Source organism: Chiloscyllium plagiosum, unplaced genomic scaffold (genome assembly GCF_037043375.1).
Source record: "Chiloscyllium plagiosum isolate Xiang-an unplaced genomic scaffold, Cpla_swu_hap1 HiC_scaffold_14, whole genome shotgun sequence".
Taxonomy (NCBI): Eukaryota; Metazoa; Chordata; class Chondrichthyes; order Orectolobiformes; family Hemiscylliidae; genus Chiloscyllium; species Chiloscyllium plagiosum.
This window is the reverse complement of record NW_028270152.1, coordinates 103,587,836-103,606,939: the sequence shown is the minus strand read 5'-3', so window position 1 is coordinate 103,606,939 and position 19,104 is coordinate 103,587,836. Positions and strand designations below refer to the sequence as shown.

At 42.6% G+C, this 19,104-nt stretch overlaps 1 long non-coding RNA gene across 1 annotated transcript; it reads right to left on the bottom strand.

Annotated features, from left to right (window-relative positions):
* Window positions 1-4,910: 4,910 nt before the first annotated feature.
* Window positions 4,911-18,672, bottom strand: LOC148148103 (uncharacterized). Its single transcript, XR_015759315.1, has 3 exons — window positions 18,596-18,672; window positions 8,114-8,196; window positions 4,911-4,988 (listed from the first exon to the last, which is right to left on the bottom strand). It is a non-coding gene; the product is annotated as an uncharacterized LOC148148103 (long non-coding RNA).
* Window positions 18,673-19,104: the final 432 nt, after the last annotated feature.

The window sequence follows — 19,104 nt, the reverse complement described above, 5'->3', positions numbered from 1 at the left end:
GATCATCCCTTTCTTATTTCCCAGTTCCATCTAAATAACTTCACTGGGCGTACTCCCAGGAATATCCTCCCTAAGCAAAAACATAATGCTATCCCGAATCAAAAATGCCACTCCCTCTCCTCTCTTGTCCCCCTTTCTATTCTTCCTATAGCATCTATACCCTGGAACATTAAGCTGCCAGGCCTATGCATCTCTGAGTGATGCCTCTGTAATTGCTATAATATCCCAGTGCCATGTTCAAAACCATACCCTGAGCTCCTCTGCCTTCCCTGTCAGGCTTCTTCTATTGAAGTAAATGCAGTGCAACTGCTCAGTCCGACTTCATTCTGTGCCTTGCCCTTGACTGCCTTGACTATTTAACTTCTGAACTGTACCAGCCTCAGACATATCTCTTTCCTCACTATCTTCTTGGGTTTACACCCACTCCCTCACTGGTTTAATGCCTCCCGAGTATCACCAGCAAGTCTCCCTGCCTAGACATTAGACACCTTCCAATTCAGGTACAATCCATCCTTCTTATGCAGGTCAATTCTACTCCAGAGGAGATCACAACGATCCACAAAACGTGTATCCTTTTCCCCTGCACCAGCTCCTTAGCCACTCATTGAGCACCTCCTCCTCTGTAATATGGACATTTTTAAAGTTGTCACCATTTATTTCCCCACATTCTCAATCTCCAATGTACTTCTTCACAGTAAACACTGATGCAAAATACTTGTTTCCTAACTCGCCCATCGCCTGCAGCTCCACACAATGGCTGCCTTGCTGATCTTTGAGGGTCTCTATTTTCTTCCTAGTTAGCCTTTTGTTCCTCATGTATTTACAAAAGCCCTTTGGATTATCCTTAACCCTATTCGCCAAAGCTATCTCACGTCCCTTTTTTGCCTCCTGATTTCCCTCTTAATTATACTCCTACTGCCTTTATACTCAAAAATTTTTTGGATTGGAATAAATGCAAAATATAACATCCTGACAAAACAAACGAGGGTAGGACTTACACTCAATAAAAGTAGTGATACGGGAACAAAGAGACCAAGGGGTTCACGTCTTTGAAGTCTGTGTTACATGTAGACAGGGCGGTTAAGAAGATGCTTAGCACACTTACCTTCATTGTTCAGACCTTTGAGTACAGGAGTTGGGACGTTGCGTTGAGGATGTACAGAACGTTGGGGAGGCCTCTTCTGGAATACTCTGTCCAGTTCTGTTTGTGCTGTTGTGGGAAGGATATTATTAAATTGGAGCATGTTGCCATGAATGGAGGGATTGTGTTTTAAGGAGAGGCTGGGAATTTTTTTCACTGGCATGCACAAGGTTGAGGGGTGACTTTATTAGAGGTTTATAAAATCAGAAAGAGTGTAGATAAGGTGAATAGCCGGGGGAGAGGGGGTGTTCAAATCTCGGGTGCATTCATTTTGAGAAGAAATTAGAAAGATTTGAGAAAAGACATTAGGGTTTTAAAAAAAAAATTATACGTGTGAAATGAACTTCCAGAGGAAGTGGTAGCTGTGAGTACAATTACAATATTTAAAAGACATTCAGATAAGTACATAAATAGGAAATATTTGGATGGATGTGGACTAAGCAGACAGAGGCAGGTACAATTAGTTCAGTTTGGAATTATGGTTGGCATGGACTGGTTGGACCACAGGGCCTGTTTCCTTGCTGTATAACATTATGACCCTAATCCTCACTAACTCTAAATTCCTCCATCCTCAACTCTCCCAATCACTGTCACTTCATCCAGCTTCAAAAAACTCTTCCTTATTTATATAATTCCTCACCAGCCACAGAACGCTCCCTATCTCATGTCCTCCAGTTTCTCAAATCTCTGCGACATGTGCCTTTCTATAGTTCCAGCCTTGAGGATGCCCACATTCACTACAATTGGTTGGAGGACAAACTGGTACGACCTGGTCCTCCAGTACTACCCTCTGCCCCCTATTGGCCTGCACTGACATCAATCATTGGGGCCCATTGTGAGGTGAGTGGTGGGATCCTCCCTCTCTCTGCCCTGGGATGAGCTTCAACATTCACAGTCAATGGGGCAGTATCACAGAGCACAGGGTCTGGGGCTATTCAGCCCATTTGGGATGTACACTCTCCTTCTGGAGATGCTGCAAATCTGTCCCAATTCCCTTCCCATTTGCCCATAGCCCCCCAAATCTTCCCATAAAAAGTAAAATTCCAAATCTGTTTATGAATAACTGCTGAGTCTGTGTCCAGCTGCCATTCAGACTGTTCCAGATACTCAGAACTTACTAAATAAAATAATGTTCACATTATTTGCCAATTACCTGAAAATAGTTCCTAAAATTGTGACATTGTTAACAATTCCACTCTCTCTGCAGATTAGATATCCTAGAAACAAATTTGCACCTGGTCAAAATCACTGCTTAACCTTCTCAGCTCCAAGGACAATTATCTGTGCTTCTGCTAGCTCTCCACAAAAGAGGAACACATCTTATTTTCATTTATTAGTGTCATAGAGATGTACAGCACAGAAACAGACCTTTGGTCCAATTTGTCCATACCAAATAGGGATCCTCAAAAAATGGAGCCCCATTTGCCAGCTATTGGTCCGTATCATTGGAAACTCTTCCTATTCATGTACCCAATCGGATGCCTTTCAAATGTTGTAATTGTATCAGCTTCCACTATTTCATCTGGCAGCTCATTCCACACATACACCACACACAGCTTGAAAACCTTGCCCCTTAGATCCGTTTTTAATCTTTGCCCTCTCAACTTAAGCCCATGTGATCTTATTTTGAACCCACCTAACTGGGGGGAAAGACCCTGGCTGTTCACCTTATCCGTGCCCTTCATGATTATATAAATCTCCATGAAGTCACCTCTCAGTCTTTGACTCTCCAGGGAAATTAACCCTGGCCTATTCAGCCTCTCCCTGTAGTCCAAATGCTCCAACCCTAGCAAAGTCTTTGTAAACCTTGTCTGAACTCTTTCAAGATTCACAACATCCTTTCCAGAACAGGGAATTTTGAACTTAAAACAGAATTCCTGAAATGGCTTAATCAATGTCCTGCCCAACCATAATTTGACGTCCCAGCTTCTGCACTCAATGCATTGACCAATAACTATAAGCATACCAAACCCCACCTTCACTAGTCTGCCTACCTGCGACTCTACTTTCAAGGAACAATGAACCTGCACTCCATGGTCTCTATGTTCAGCAACATTCCCAAGGACTTTCCCATTAAGTGTACAAGTCCTGCTCTGATTTGTCTTTCCAAAATCCAACAGCTTACATTTGTCTAAATTGAACCCAGTCTGCCATTCCTCGCTCCAATGGCCCATCTGGTCAAGATACTGTTGCATTCTGAACTTGTCCACTTCTTCATTGTCCACTACACCTCCAATTTTGGTGTCTTCTGTAAACCCACTGACCATATCTCATATATTCACATCCAAGTCATTTATTTAAGGACCCAACATCCATTCCTGCAGGATAATGCTGCTCACAGGCCTCCAGTCCGCAAAGCAACCCTCCATCACCACCCTCTGCCTCCTACCTTCAAGTCAGTTTTGTATCCAAATGGCTAGTTCTCCCAACATTTCATGTTATCTAGCCTTGCTAACCAATCTGCTTTGTGGAACATCGTTCAGTGTCCAAATAGACAACGTCCACAATCTTTCTTCATCAATCATCTTTGTCACATCTTCAAAAAAACTCAATCAAGTTAGAGAGAGAGAATTTCCCACACACAAAGCCACGTTAACTATCCCTAATCAATCCTTGTCTTTCCAAATACATGTAAATCCTGTCCCTCAGAATCCCTTCCAACAACTTACCTACCACTGACGTTAGGCTGACTGTTCTCTTGTTCCCTGGCCTTTCCTTACCATCTTTTTAAAATAATGGCACCCATCTTCCAGCACCTCATCTGTCACAAACAATGATATAAATACCTCAGGGAGGGGCACTGCCATCACCTTCCTAGCTTTCCACAAATTTCTGGGATACACCTGATCAGGTCCCAGGGATTTATCCACCTTGCTACTGCTTAAGACATCCAGTACTTCCTCCTCTGTAATATAGACACTTTTCAAGTTATCACTATTTATTTCTCCAAACTCTCTAGTACAGAATAGCATAGTATCTCTCCCACCTCCTGTTGTTCCATAGATGGCCTTGTTGATCTTTAAGGGGTCCTATTCTCCATCTGGTTCTTATTTTATCCTGAATGTATTTGTAGAATCTCTTTTGGATTCTCCTTAAACTATTTCCTAGAGATATTTCAAGTCCCCTTTTTGCTCTCCTGATTACCCTCGAGTATATTCCTGTAAAAACGTGATTCTGTACTCCCAATTCCTCCGCCTCTGCCATATCTGCTCCCAGGAGAAGCAATTCCACTCCAGGACATCCCAGAAAGGTTTCCTCTTTCAAGGACCGGATTTCCCTCCCACTTGATCAAAAATGCACTCCAACGCATATCCTCCACTTCCTGTACCTCCACCTTCCCCCCACCCCTCCAACCACAATAAGAATATAACCCCCCAGTCCTCACCTGCCACCCACTAATCTCCATTAACCTCTGATATGTCCGCTAACTACAGTCAGACCCCACCACCAGGGATATATCTCCCTCCCCAGCCCTTTCTATCTTCCGCAGAGACCATGGGATCTTTGGTGCTGTTGTGCTGCCCCACGGATACCTCAGTCACTCACCCTGCCAAATGGCCTCGTGAGATGATCACTAGATGGATAATCCAGACACCCAGAAAACGTTCTGGGGCCCAGGGTTTGGCTCCCATCATGCCAGACAGTGGAATATGAATTCAATAAAAATTTGGAATTAAGAATCTATTAAAGACCATGAATCCATTGTTGATTATTGCGAAACAAAACCTCATCAGATTCGCTAATATCCTTCAGGGAAGGAATCTGCCATCCGACATGTGACTCCAGACCCACAGCAATGTGGTTGACTCTTTACTGCCCTTTGGGCCCAGCCAGTGACACCCTCATCCTGTGAATGAATAACAAAGAAGGTCAAGTTTTGTACACAACCATACTATTCTTACAGAGAAGTCATCTCTTCGTAAATTTGCTTCTCAACTCCCTGCTGACTATTGGGGAAGGGGGAGGGGGGGAGGGGTCAATAGTACCATCCCAATAAGGAGATCATCCCTTTCTTATTTCTCAGTTCCACCTGTATAACCTGACTGGATGTACTCCCAGGAATACCCTCTTGAAGCCCAGCTGCAATGTTATCCCTAATCAAAATTACCTCTCCCCCTGCTCTGTTGCCCCCTTTCTATCTTTGCTATAGCATCTATACACTGGAACATTAAGCTGCTGGTCCTATCCATCATTAAGTCATGCCTCTGTAATTGCTATAATATCCCAGTGTGATGTTCAAAACCATACCCTGAGCTCCTCTGCCCGACCTATCGGGCCTCCTGCATTGAAATAAATGCAGTGTAACTGCTCATTCTGTGCCTTGCCCTTGTCTGCCTCGACTGTTTGACGTCTGAACTGTACCAGGGTCAGACTTAGCTCTTCCTCACTCTCTCTCTGGGTTTACCCATATTCCTTCACTGGTTTAATGCCTCTTGAATAGCACTAGCAACTGTTCTCTTCCAGTACCAGTACAATCCATCCTTCTGATGGAGGGCAATTCTACCCCACAAGAGATTCCAATGATCTAATAATGTGAACTCTTCTATTCCGATGTCATTGATACCAATAAACAACAGCCTCCCCGCAAAATGGTTATTCTCCCCTTTAAGAATATTCTGCTCACTCTCTGAGACATCCTTATACAAAAATTACACATTCGAAAAAAACCTTACACTCATCAGGTCATTATAAGACGATTACATGACACATTGAAGGTTTGGGGAGACCTTTTGAGAGAATGCGATGATTCAAAGGAGAATTTTTAAGCAGCAAATGGGATTGATCTGGAACACAACACTCACACACACAATGCGAATGTACTGAGTAATTCAATCAGAGTCTGGCAGAACATTTACTGAGATTACCATCTGAATGTCCACCTGTAATATCCTGTAATACAAGTTTATAAAATCTGTCACTATCAGTTCAAGTTAGAACCCACACCATCCCCTCCTCGTGTCCCAGGATGACTGTATATATTACCCTTGAGAACATCAGCAGTCAACTCAGGGGGAAATCTGTGGGTTTCTAGGAGATTCCAGCTGGAGATCTCATGTGACTGAACACAGCAGTTCTTTCACACATTGGACAAAATGGTCCAAGCGTCAGTGAGATATGGGGAACAAGAATTACTTTCTTTTCTTTCATTCCGTGCTGCCGCTCTGCCTCATCAATAAGACATGGGTGTGAAAGGCTAATGCCTAACGATGGGCAAGTTGTCTCCATCCTGACCAATGGGTAGGAAGATCCTCCCAATCACTCCAAAGCGTATCCCTAAAAAGATAGCAACTCTGCCTGCTTCCCACTGCCCAGTGCTCCCAGGAAATGTTTGGAAGAATGGGAAGGGGGGATATCTCCTAGAAAAGGCATAACTGTAAAGGTCTAAGAGGATTATGAAAAGAGAGAGATGCACAGGAGAAGGGGGCAACAAGTTGCCAGATGGGGCGTAACTTGGGAAAATGGGAAGTTGCTCATAATATAAGAACAAAGTACTATTTAAATGGTGGAAACTGTAGAAAGCTGCACAACAAAGGGACCAGGGTTAATTGTTCAGGAAACACAGAAAGCTACCACATAGTTACAACAGGGAACCAGGAAGGGGAATGGAATGTTTTGTTTCAAAGGTTTTTAGTATTAGAGTTTGGAATATATACCTGAGAGTATTGTGTGAAAGTGCTGGTGAGACCACCATATCTGCAGTAATGAGAACAGTTTTGGTCCCTTTAGATAAGGAAATATGTCACTTTATTGGAGGCATTTCAGGGAAGATTCAATGAGATGATCCCTGGTTTGTAGGGATTATCTTTTAAATAAAGGCTGAAAAGGTTGGGACTCTACTCACTGGATTTTGGAGAAAGAGAGGTGATCTCATTGAGACAGATGGGATTCTTTAGGGGTTTGACAGGATAAATACAGAGAGGATGTGTCTGACGGTAAATACTGAGAGGGGAGTCTGAAACCAGATTCTGAGTCACGGAATCAAGGGTTCTGGTTTGGATTCAAGGTTAAGGCGACACAGACACGGGTAAGAGGTTTCGGTGGCAATGGAGCTGGGGTGAGGTGGAGAAAAGCAACGTTTAAGAGACTGAAATTCCTGGTGTTGTGATTGTGTGGATGTCTGATCAGAAGGTCACCTTGGGGTCAGATATAACAGCAATATTGTGAAGAGTGTCGTTCTGCCTCAGAGAGTTCCCAGTGGGAGGGAGGGGCTCAGCAGAAAGGTAAAGGTAAGGCAATGGGTTTAACCGTGACAATGTTTCATTGGAGGAAATTGCAGCTAATCGAGTAGTGGGAATGTGATAAGCAGTTTGATAACTGAGTTACAGTGAAGTAATGGAGAGGGATGATGGGGAGGGAGAGCTGGACATCGTCAGTGTACATGTCAAACCGAACAGTGTTTTTGGACGATATCACCTCCTGGCACTATGTACGTGAGATACAGGAGAGACCAAGGATAGATCGTTGAGGGACACAAAATGCAAGGAATTCAGAAAGGAAATGGAGAGTGGAGATGGAGCAGGATTTTCCAACAACGGTGAGGTCAAATATTAGTTTTTACAGAATGGGAGAGAAGGACATAACCAGAAAAGACCAACAGACAGAACAAGGAACAATATCTATGAATTGGCAAGGGGGGGTGATAAGGCGGCAGATGAGGTTAGAGAGTTGGGAAGTGAGTTTAGTGAGATTAGAGTAAAGGGTCAAGTTAAGCTCTGATAAGGCTTGACAAGAAACTGGAGAAAGATGTAGGTTTAGGACAAAAACCAGGAACATCACCTGAGGCAGTTTGGCTCGGTGGGCTAGTGGGAGGGAGAGAAGCAGCAGATCGGATTTTCTCAGTCTTAGTGACAGAGAAGCTCCATGTCTTCCTCACTCGTTGTTGGAGGGGAGGATGGAGGAGACAGGATGATGGACAGTGTTTCACAAAGAAACAAAACCAGGGTTTGTGATATTTAAAATGAGTGAACAAACCTGATGTATTTAGCTTTTATCCAGAATATTAAAACAAACGACTGAAGTCCTGGTTCGAATCCCATCTTGGCAGATGGTGGAATCTGGATTCAAGAGAAAAAACAACGTATTAGGAATCTCCTGATCTCCATGAAACCATTGTCAATGGCGAAAAAAATCCTGCCAATCTATCAGCGGCCCAGCCAGCTACTCACTGTACGAATCACTGCAAAGTCTCAACACAGGAATGAAACTGGATGGACCATGTGCCAACTAACAAGGCACCAGAAATTACAACCACAGAATCAGCCCTCTCGATGGTGCAACATCCTCCTCACTAACATATGGTTTTTGATGCCAAAATGTGGACAGCTGTCTCACAGACAAGTCAAGGAACAGCCTGACATAGTCATACTCACGGAACCATCCCTTACAAACAATGACCGGACACCACCATCACCATATCTAGATATCGAGAGTGTGGTACTGGAAAAGCACAACAGTCAGGCAGCATCCGAGGGGCAGGAGAATCGACGTTTGGAGCCTAAGCCCTTCATCAGCCTGACCTGCTGTGCTTTTCCTGCACCAGACTCTTGACTCTGATCTCTAGCATCTGCAGTGTTCCCTTTCTCCTGAAATCTCTGGATATGTCCTGTCCCACCGGCAGGACAGACCAGGCAGAGGTGGTGGCACAGTGGTGTACAGACAGGGAGGATTTGCCCTAGGAGTACACAGCATTGACTCCGGAGACCAGGATGCCTCATGGCTCCTGCTGATTACCATATACTGTACTGGCTGATGAATCACTTCTCCTTCAAGTTGAACAACATTTGGAGGAAGCACTCAGGCAATAAAATGGTGTCAAAAGTACTCTGTGTGCAGGATTTCAATGTCCACAATCGAGACTAGCTCTGCAACAGAATTACTGACTGAGCTGGTCAGGTCCTAAGGGACATAGCTGTTCAACTGAGACTGCAGCGGGTGGTGAGGGAACCAACAAGAGGGAAAAACATACTTGATCTCATTGTTATGAATTGACCAGCTGCAGATACATCTGTCCATGACAGTATCAGTACGAGCGACCATCACACATTTCCTTTGGAGACAAAGTCTTGGCTTAAAGTTGAGAAAAACCTCCATTGTGTTGAGTGACACTATCACCGTTCTAATTGGGACAGACTTTGAACAGATGTAGGATCTCAAACTGGGTATCTCTGAGGCACTGTGGGACATCAACAGCAGCAGAACTGTACTCCAGCACAATCTGTAATCTCATGGATTTGCAAATCCCGGTCTCACCCATCACAATGGACAGGAAAGGAGGGCATGCCATGAGCAGCACAAGGCAGACTTAAAAATGAACTGCCAACCTGGTGAAGCTATCAAACGGAACTACTTGCATATCAAACAGCATCAGCAGCAAGCAACAGAGCTAAGTGATCCTACATCCAATGGATCAGATCGGAGCTCTGCAGTTCTGCCACACCCAGTTGAGAATGGCAATGGACAATTAAACAACTCACTGGAGGAAGCATCACAGAAATCCCCACCTTTACTGATGGAAGGGCCTCACACATCCATGCACCAGATAAGATGACAGCATTTGCAGCAATCTGCAGCCAGAAGTGCAAAGTGGGATGATCCATCTCAGCCTTCTCCAGTGGTTTCCAACATCACAGATGTGAGTTTTAAGCCAGTTCGATTCAGTTTGAATAACATCAAGAAATGGTTAAGTAGTGCAAAGGCTATGGGTCCTGCCAACATTCTGGCAATAATACTGATGGCTTGTGCTCCAGAACTTGCCACCCACCAAGCCACGTACTGCTCCAGCACTGGCATCTACCGACAATGTGGAACATTGCCCAGGGATGTTCAACACAACAACACAGGGCAATCCAACCCAGGAAATTTCCATCTGTCAGTCCACACTCGATCAGCAGTAAAGTGATGGAAGATGTCATCACCAGGGCTATCAAGCAGCAGCTGCTCAGCAACAGCCAGCTGAGCGACACTCATTTTAGGCTCCACCGGGGCCACTCAGCTCCCGATTGTGGTACCGCCCTGATTCACAATCTGGCAGCCAGCTGAATCCCAGAGGTGAGGTGAGAGTGACAGCTCAGTCCCACTCCAAGACCACTAATTCGAGCTGATTCCACCTTCCTCTCAGCTCATATACTGAAACTCTCATCCATCGTGTGTTATCTCCAGACTTCATTTTCCAAACACACTCAGGGCCAGCTTCCCACATTCAACCTCCCTGTAATCTCAAGAAAGTCTTAATCGCTGCTTGTTGATTCATCAAAAGGCTCCTAATTAGAATCAACAGCATACAGCCATAGAGATGTACAGCAAGTAAACAGACCCTTCGGTTCAACCCATCCATGCCGACCAGATACCCCAACCCAATCTAGTCTCACCTGCCAGCACCTGGCCAATATCCCTCAATTTAAAATTCTCACACTTGATTTAATTCCTGGCGTGATAATCCCTAAGGTATTATCCCTACTGCGAATCCTCTGCAAGGATGCCTGCCTTGAAGAAGTTTTCCTCCTCTCTCTACAAGAATCTCAGGGAGTCTCTCTCCCACTGCAACTCCCAGGTCATTTCCTCTACCCTGAAGCTCTTCAACCATGTCCTGAAATAAACCCGCTACTACAGCCACATTTGCTTACTTGTCCGGACTTGTCCGACCTGCCCAGCTCCTTTTCCACCTATCCACTCCACCCTCTCCTCCCTGACCTATCACCTTCATCTCGTCCCCCACTGACCTATTGTACTCTATGCTACTCTATCTCCACCCCCACCCTCCTCTAGTTTATCTCTCCACACTTCAGGCTCTCTGCCTTTATTCCTGATGAAGGACTTTTGCCCGAAACGTCGATTTCGAAGCTCCTCGGATGCTGCCTGAATTGCTGTGCACTTCCAGCACCACTGATCCAGAATGTGATAATCCCTAGCTCCCTGCACCACCTTGAGACCTTGACAACCCATTTTCTTCGAGACTCCCAACCATTTGTTAATTCATTACTTCACCTGTGTGGCTATTTCTACATTTGCTGAAGCAGCATTATCTGAAATTCGCAGCCAAAACCTCACAGGTCTGCTTTCCATCTTTAAGACATCCCTCAAAACCTGCTTTTCGGCAATGCTTTTGGTCACCTGACCTAATATCTCCATCTCTGGCCTTATGTCTAAAGTTCTCAATAGTATTTTTGTGAAATTATAAGCATGATAATAAAAATACGAACTGTTGTTGATTTGGACATTATTCATTCAGCAACAGTGATGATTTTAAAATAACCTATAATGCCACTTACCCAACCACACTGTGAGAACACCTTCACCACACAAACTGCAGCTGTACAAGAAAGTCAAACATCATCCTCTCCACAGGCATCAGGGCTTTGGCATTAATCACTGCTATCTGTGGAAGGAGAAACACAGTTGATGTTTCAGGGAATGCAAAATGCATTACAGGGAATGAAAATGGTGCAGAATTTGATAGTCAGAAATGGAAGGAAAATACACTTGCTTGTTGGAAAAAAGAATTCTTGACTGTCAAAAATATTTTAGAAAATAATCTGATAACAGAGCAGTACATGGTCAGGGGCTAGGCCACAGTGAAAAACTAATTTACAAAAGTTCTATAAAAGTAACAATACAGTCGTAAACAGACCAAAAATACACCCATGGTTCGAGACTGAGGAAGCTAGATATTGACAAAGTGGTGATGAGGGAGCCCAGAGGTGAATCAGAGCAGTATGGGCTGCTGTGATCCCAATGACTCAATACTGGAGAAAGTCTGCACATGCGCCTGGCTGCACCTTGCCCCCTACAAAGATGGCGGCTCCGCACATGTCCCGAATAAAGATGGCGGCGCTCACTCAGGCCTGCAGCCGCGCTGTGGCCATTCCTCATTTACTGCAAACACGGGACTGGGACGTTCAAATTTGTGTTTTCCGACGCGCACAATTTGTTTGTAAAACCTCTCCGCTCATATCAACACACTTTTTCTCCGCTTCCCTGTTTATTTCTTTCCTTACCGTATCCTTTCTCTCCATAACTTCCCGAGCATTCATTACAGCGACTCTGCGCCGCGCGCGAGTGATCACATGGTTTAGTTTAGCTCCGCCCTTCATTCACTAGAAAATTCTTAGCCATTCACTGAGAGAAAAAATTCTGTACTTTTTCTAAAATGAATGTTCCCTTATGTAATGTCCCCTGGTTTGAGACTTCACTGGTGCTCGAAGATCCAGTCAACATCCACCCTGTCAAACTCATCAGAATCTTGTTTCGATAAGATCACCCCTGCTTATCTATTCTTGATAGGTGAACCCTATTGTCCTCAAAGCAGCTAAGTGAATCTTATTTTGAATGGTCTCTGATGTTGGTTTATCCTTTATTAAATATGGGAGCTAACATTGTATACAGTACTTCAAGTGAGAACTCAACAACAGCAAGTGTGGTTAACCAATCCTCAGTCCATGCTAATACATTACCCTGATACCATGAGCTCCTAAATTGTGCAATAAAGTATTATTTAGCACCTTATCATTTGCATTTTTGAAATCCAAATACAGAACATCATTGGATTGCCCTTTATCAGCCCTGCTTGTTATCTCCTCAATGAACTGTCGTAAATTTGTCAATTATAGTTTCTCTTCCACAAAACCCAATCTACCATGTTTAATGATAAGCTTTTCTAAATGTCCTGCAATTTCTTACTTTAATATTCTGTAGATTCTTTCAGTAGATTTGCTAAGTATGATTCCACTCTCTTAAATCCATGCGGACTCTGTCCAATCCTGTCACTGTTCAGTAAGAAACTTGACTGTACTCCAATATAGTTAGTAAATGTATCTGTATTTATTTTTAAAAATTGATTACTTATAAATGCTGGACCCATGCAATATCAATGAATTAGTGACTCTGAATTAGGGTTAGAATTTTTTTTTTGTTAATTCCTTTTTGTACTGTTATGCAGACAGCACCAAGTGATCACTCTTAATTGTGAGTAACTTTAAAAATAATATATGTTAAAAATGACATCCGAAAATGCTGCCTCATTATTGTGCAATGACAATTTTGCATTCAATAGTTTGCAGATAAAATTGAACAGATGTTTGCTGCAATTTGACCAGACTGCAGGTTACACCAAAGTGGCAACCCTGTTGTCAAATTCTTACTTGAAACTGCCCAAGGCGATACTGATGGGACTTCACTTTGCCATTCTTGTTCACCAGATTTAATTCTATAATCATTCTAGAGCTTGTAATTTTAGACAACTTCTCCTTTAGGTACATATGTAAATATCATACTGAAATGTTGCACTGAATGGTACCAAATCTGAAATTAGTCTCTAATCTGATAGTAACATACTCTGACCCTTCTACATATGTATTGGCATAAGTCTATGCCAGTTATTTTTCTGAAGCCTGTGATTCCTGATGAAGGGCTTATGCCCGAAACATCAAGTCTCCTGCTTCTCGGATGTTGCCTGACCTGCTGTGCTTTTCCAACATGACACTTTTCGACTCTGATGTCCAGCTTCTTTGGTCGTCAATTTCACCTTTGAGTAGATTCAACCAAGAACAATTTTTGCTGATCAAAGTGCAATAGGAACCAATTCGTGAAATTCAGATATCTCACATTTACCTTAACTATGTGAAGGCTAAGACATTACTACATTATTGTCAGTAATTGAAACCGTGCTGACAAACTTGTGCAGCATCAGTGCCTCACCTTTCGAGTGTTCCCAGATAACACTCAGCTGCAGTATTTTGTTTTGTGCTCAGCTATATGTTGTTCTCACTTGTTTCTTTGTGAAAGATTACAAAATTAACTTGGATGAATGAACTTATGATTTCTTTAACCAATGTTGGGAGAAAAAATGTCAGTATTTCAAGTACTGATTAAGTAAAATAAACTGATAATCAGTAGAAAGGGTTTAAGATGGATATGGAACAAATGCTGGCAAATGGGACTAGATTAATTTTGGATATCTGGTCAGCATGGGCAAGTTGGACTGAAGGGTCTGATTTTGTGTTGTACAACTGTGACTTCATTCTCTCAGTTATTCAAGAAGTTGAATACTTCGAGGAGGAAAAGGAGAATTTATGTAGAGAATGCAATTGCAATGATGATTGAGGTATATCAAACTCACATTATTTCATGACCTTTTCCTCTGGGTTCTTCAATGAACAATCTTGTTTTATTATCTGAATAACTATGTACCATGTGATTTGTTTCACACAAAATATTTCGTCAGGATCTGGTGAACTATTAAGAAGTGTTCATGTTTAAAATTTTGGCAGCGTGATTGTTAAGCAAGAAAAGGTTAGCGTTTTACTCCCACTGAATCATTGCTCTATATCAGGTAACAAGCTTTTTATCTGTTCTGGGCACTGAATATATGGAAGTCAATTCGGAAGGAAAAGAATCCTCGTCAGTAATGTTCCCACATTTGTGGAGTAATTGCTTCTGGTCACTCTTCAGGCGATAGAGGCTCGGAAAGAAATGAGTTGGCCAACGTTAGCGACATCATTTGGATGGACTATGCTTATTGAGGAAACTTGCAGGATCTGTAGAAGAAACATGTGTTTCAGAGTGTATGCAATAAACCTGAACATTGTTATTTTTTCACAGAGCTTGGGACACGACTGGAGCAGCAATGAAACTCGTATTGTTTTTTTAAATTTCCGAGTTTGCCAAATTATTGTTGGTAAATGCAGGTGAATTTATCAAAACACATTTCACACGCCCCAGCCAGGAATTTGGTCCCAATTCTGTCAGTCCATCCATTCATATGGATAACAGGTATTTTAAATGTGAACACTCCATTTAACTATTTGAATTGAATAATTCAGTGGTTACGTCCTCTTGGATTCTTAATTACTCAATGTGATTTTTTTGTCCCCCCTGAATTTGCCAAGCACTGGGCAGTTCTGGAATATTCCAAATATTTACAATAAATGCATTCACACTATTTAAGGCAACCAGGCAGATTTGAATACCATTCAGATAGTCAACAACAATACATAAGTAACTTTATGAATTGCTTACTGTACACCAACAACGCAAGCCAAGTATTAGTGAAAGCACAGATTGTTTCCCATGGATTCCCAAATCTAAACAGTGCATTCCAGATGTGCTCACTGTCACCATCTGGGAGTAGTCTCCCAAAGTTAGAATTTAGAATGTGCATACACTGCCCTCCAAAGCCATATCTGTTGTCACAGGCTTCACTCTTATTGTATACAACGACATTTATTATCCAGTTCTTTAATGTGACTAATGATTTTACAAACAATTTATAAAATACGTTAAATCCTGAAGAAATGTGATGTCAGCCCTTTGTAGAAGTGAATGGAAAGTGTGATGTTTGCTTGACCTTTGGCTCTGTGCATCAGGCCGAACTGAACCTTCAGCAAGATGTGGGATGTTTCCCACACAGACTTTGTTTAAAAAAGCAAAGATTATGCTCTGAGATTTAAAAGCTCAATCAGGTTTAATAAAAATCCTTCCAAAAATTGAGTTTGACTTCAGCTCCTTTAAAGAGACATGCTCTTGGCCTTCAATTTTGTGACATGTGATCATTCTTTGGTAAAGGTGGCTGTGTACAACACTGCAGGATGTTGTGCTGAAGTGCCTCATTGGGTGGATGAGCTTTATTACTGGTGTAACTTGGCTATTTTTGAGATGGAATATTATTTTGAGTGAAATCCTGTTTTTAAACTGAGGCGTGCTTGTGTAACTCAAGTGTTGAAACTATGCTCATGTTTGCTATGAACCTTTCACTTTTGGAGATTAGTATTTTTTCAATCTGTTTTGTAAATAAAGTTCACTATAGAAAGCACAGTGCTGGGGAACCGCAGGTCCAGCAGCATCTCTGAGGGGAATTAAACATTGTAAGCTCCAAGTCTCATGACCATTTGTTCGTTCAGACGAAGAGACACTGAAATTGAAATGTAACATTATTTTTCTCTTCATCGATGCCCTCAGAACTGCTGAGTTTCTCCAGCACTATGTTTCTGGGGTTCAGATCTCCAGCACTTGCAGTTTATTGTTTTGTTATCGATCCTATGATTTGGCTTGGGGAGCGAGAGGCAGCAACTGTGATCAACTGGAATAAAACTCCCCAACCATGAAAAAAAAACACATAGTTCTTTATACTTTGCAAAACACGACTGTAAATAAGAAATGCAATTAAGCTAAGTGCAAGATGGTATACCACCTGCCTTGTCTCAAACCTGCTACTCAGGACTACTTTGAGGACTAATATATCAGAATTGTGTTTGCTCCCTTCCTTTAAGATAACAGTCCACAAATGTCCCCGTTCCAATTCCTGAGCCGGGCCCAGTTACCACATTGCAGTGGGGTGGCGAGTTTTGTGTCAGCCTGAAGTTTTTGTAAACAACAACATTGCAGGTTGAAGTTGACGGTTTTGACGAATATTGCATTATCAAACTTGGAGAAAATCCTTCCGAATGTATTGATTAACTGGACTGAGCCTGTTTACATACAGCCCTCTTAGTAGTGCTATAATATTCTCAGTTAATAATCACACAACACCAGGTTATCGTCCAACAGGTTTAATTGGAAGCACACTAGCTTTCGGAGCACCGCACATTCATCAGGTGATTGTGGAGAGCACAATTCTAAGGCACAGAATTTATAGCAAAATTTTAGTGTGATATAACTGAAATTATCCAATGAAAAATACCTTGATTGTCTGTTGAGTCTTTCATCTATTTGAATACCATGATAGTTTCACTTCTTTCATGTGTAAATCACAAAACCTTTTTTTAAAAAGTTGCATTCCTGACAGTGGCCCACCAAATCACTCATTGTATTAATCACTGCACAGTCTCAACAAAGGAATGAAACTGGATTGACCACATTACATCTACCAACACGCTGGAAAATACAACAACACAATCAGCCCTCTTGACCCTGAAACTTCTGTCTCACTGTGGGCCAACAGCAGCAGCAGAACTGTACTCCAGCCCAATCTGAAATCTCATGGCCTGGTATATCCCCCATTCAACCATTAACATCAAGCCTGGGGGATCAACCCTAGCTCAATGGAGAGTTCCGCAGGGCATGCCAGGAGCAATACCAGGGATACCTAAAAATGTGGTGCCAAATTGGTGAAGCTACCCAACCTGCATGCCTAACAGTGCAAGCTACACAAAATAGAACTATGTGATCCAACAACCAATGGATCAGATCTGAGCTCTGCAGTTCTGCCACACCTAGTCAGGAATGGTGATGGGCAATTAAACAACTCACTGCAGGAAGCATCACAGATATCCCCAACCTTACTGATGGAGGGGTCTCACACATCCATGCAACAGACAAGGCAACAGCATTTGCGGCAATCTTCAGCCAGCAGTGCCAAGTGGATAAGCTTTCTACATTGGTCCCTGACATCACAGACGTGAATCAATTTGGTTGAAAACTTATTTCAAATCAGATCAAGAAATGGAGAAGTAGTGTAAAGGCTGTCGGCCCTACCAACATTGTGGCAATAATACTGATGGCTGTGCTCCAGAAATTGCTGCCCACCAAGACAAGTCCAGCACTGGCACCTACTGACATTGTGGAACATTTCTCAGGGATGTTCAACACAAAAACGCAGGACAGAGCCAACCCAGGCAATTTCCCTCCATCAGTCCACACTCGCTCAGCAGTGAAGTGATGGAAGATGTCATCAACAGTGCTGTGACGCAGCTGCTCAGCAATAACCTTCTGTGATACCCAGTTTGGGTTCTGTCAGGGCCACTCAGTTCCTGATCTTGTTACAGACTTGATTCACAAACTGACAAACAGCTGAATTCCAGAGGTGAGGGGAGGGTGATAGCCCAGTCCCACTCCAAGACCACTACTTCGACTTCAGTGATATCACCTGACCTCACCACAGTCTCAGCTCATTTACTGAAACTCTCATTCATTCATTTTGCTAACTCTAGATTTCATTATCTAAACCCACTCCTGGCCAGAATCCCACAATCACCCTCCCTCTAATCTCCAGATTTATTGAAAACTCTACCGCCCAAGTGTTCACTTGTACCAGAACTTGCTGATCCATCAAAAGACTCCCATTTATAAGCAACAACAATTTACTTTCACACCCTTGACTTAATTCCTGGCTGTAATCATTCCTATCTCCCTGCACCACACACCCTTTCATATCTCAATAACTCATTTTAGCTTAGACTCCCAATGATGTGTTTATTTTTAAGTTCAGCTGTGTGACTGTTTCTATAGATTCCAAGGCAGCATGGTCTGGAATTCCCACCCTCTAAGATCTGCTTTCTTCCTTTCAGGCATTCCTGAAAAATTGCATATTTGGCAATGGTTTTGGTCACTGGACATAATATTGTCCAGCTGAAGCCTTATGTCAAAAGTTCTCTATTTTTGTGAAATTAAAAACATGTTGATGTGTACAGATATCTTCTACTTTTCACTATCGCTGAGTGAATAATCTGTAATGTCTCCTACCCAACCACGTTGTGGGAGCGCCTTCACCATTCAAACTGCAGCTGTACAAGGAAGTCAAACATCACCCTCTCCACAGGCAACACGGCTTTGGCAATGATCACTGGTGTCTGTGGAAGGAGAAATACACATGATGTTTCAGGGAGTGCAATGTGAATTATAGGGAATGAAAATGGTGCAGAATGTGACTGTCAGAAATGGAAGAAAAATCCACTCACTATTGGAAAAAATAATTCTTGACTGTCAAAGATATTGTGGAAAAAATAACCTGATAATGGAGCAGCATACGGTCAGGAGTCAGGCAGCAGTGGACAATTCATTTACAAAAAGATCTGTGAACGTAGTAGTAAAATACTAAACATGGCAAAAATACACTCATGTGAGACTGAGGAAGCTAGATAACGAACAAGTGGACATCAAGGAGCCCAGAGGTGAATCAGAGCAGTATTCACTTTTATGATCCCACAGTCAGAGATGTCTAGCACAAAAACAGACTCTTCAGTCCAACCCAT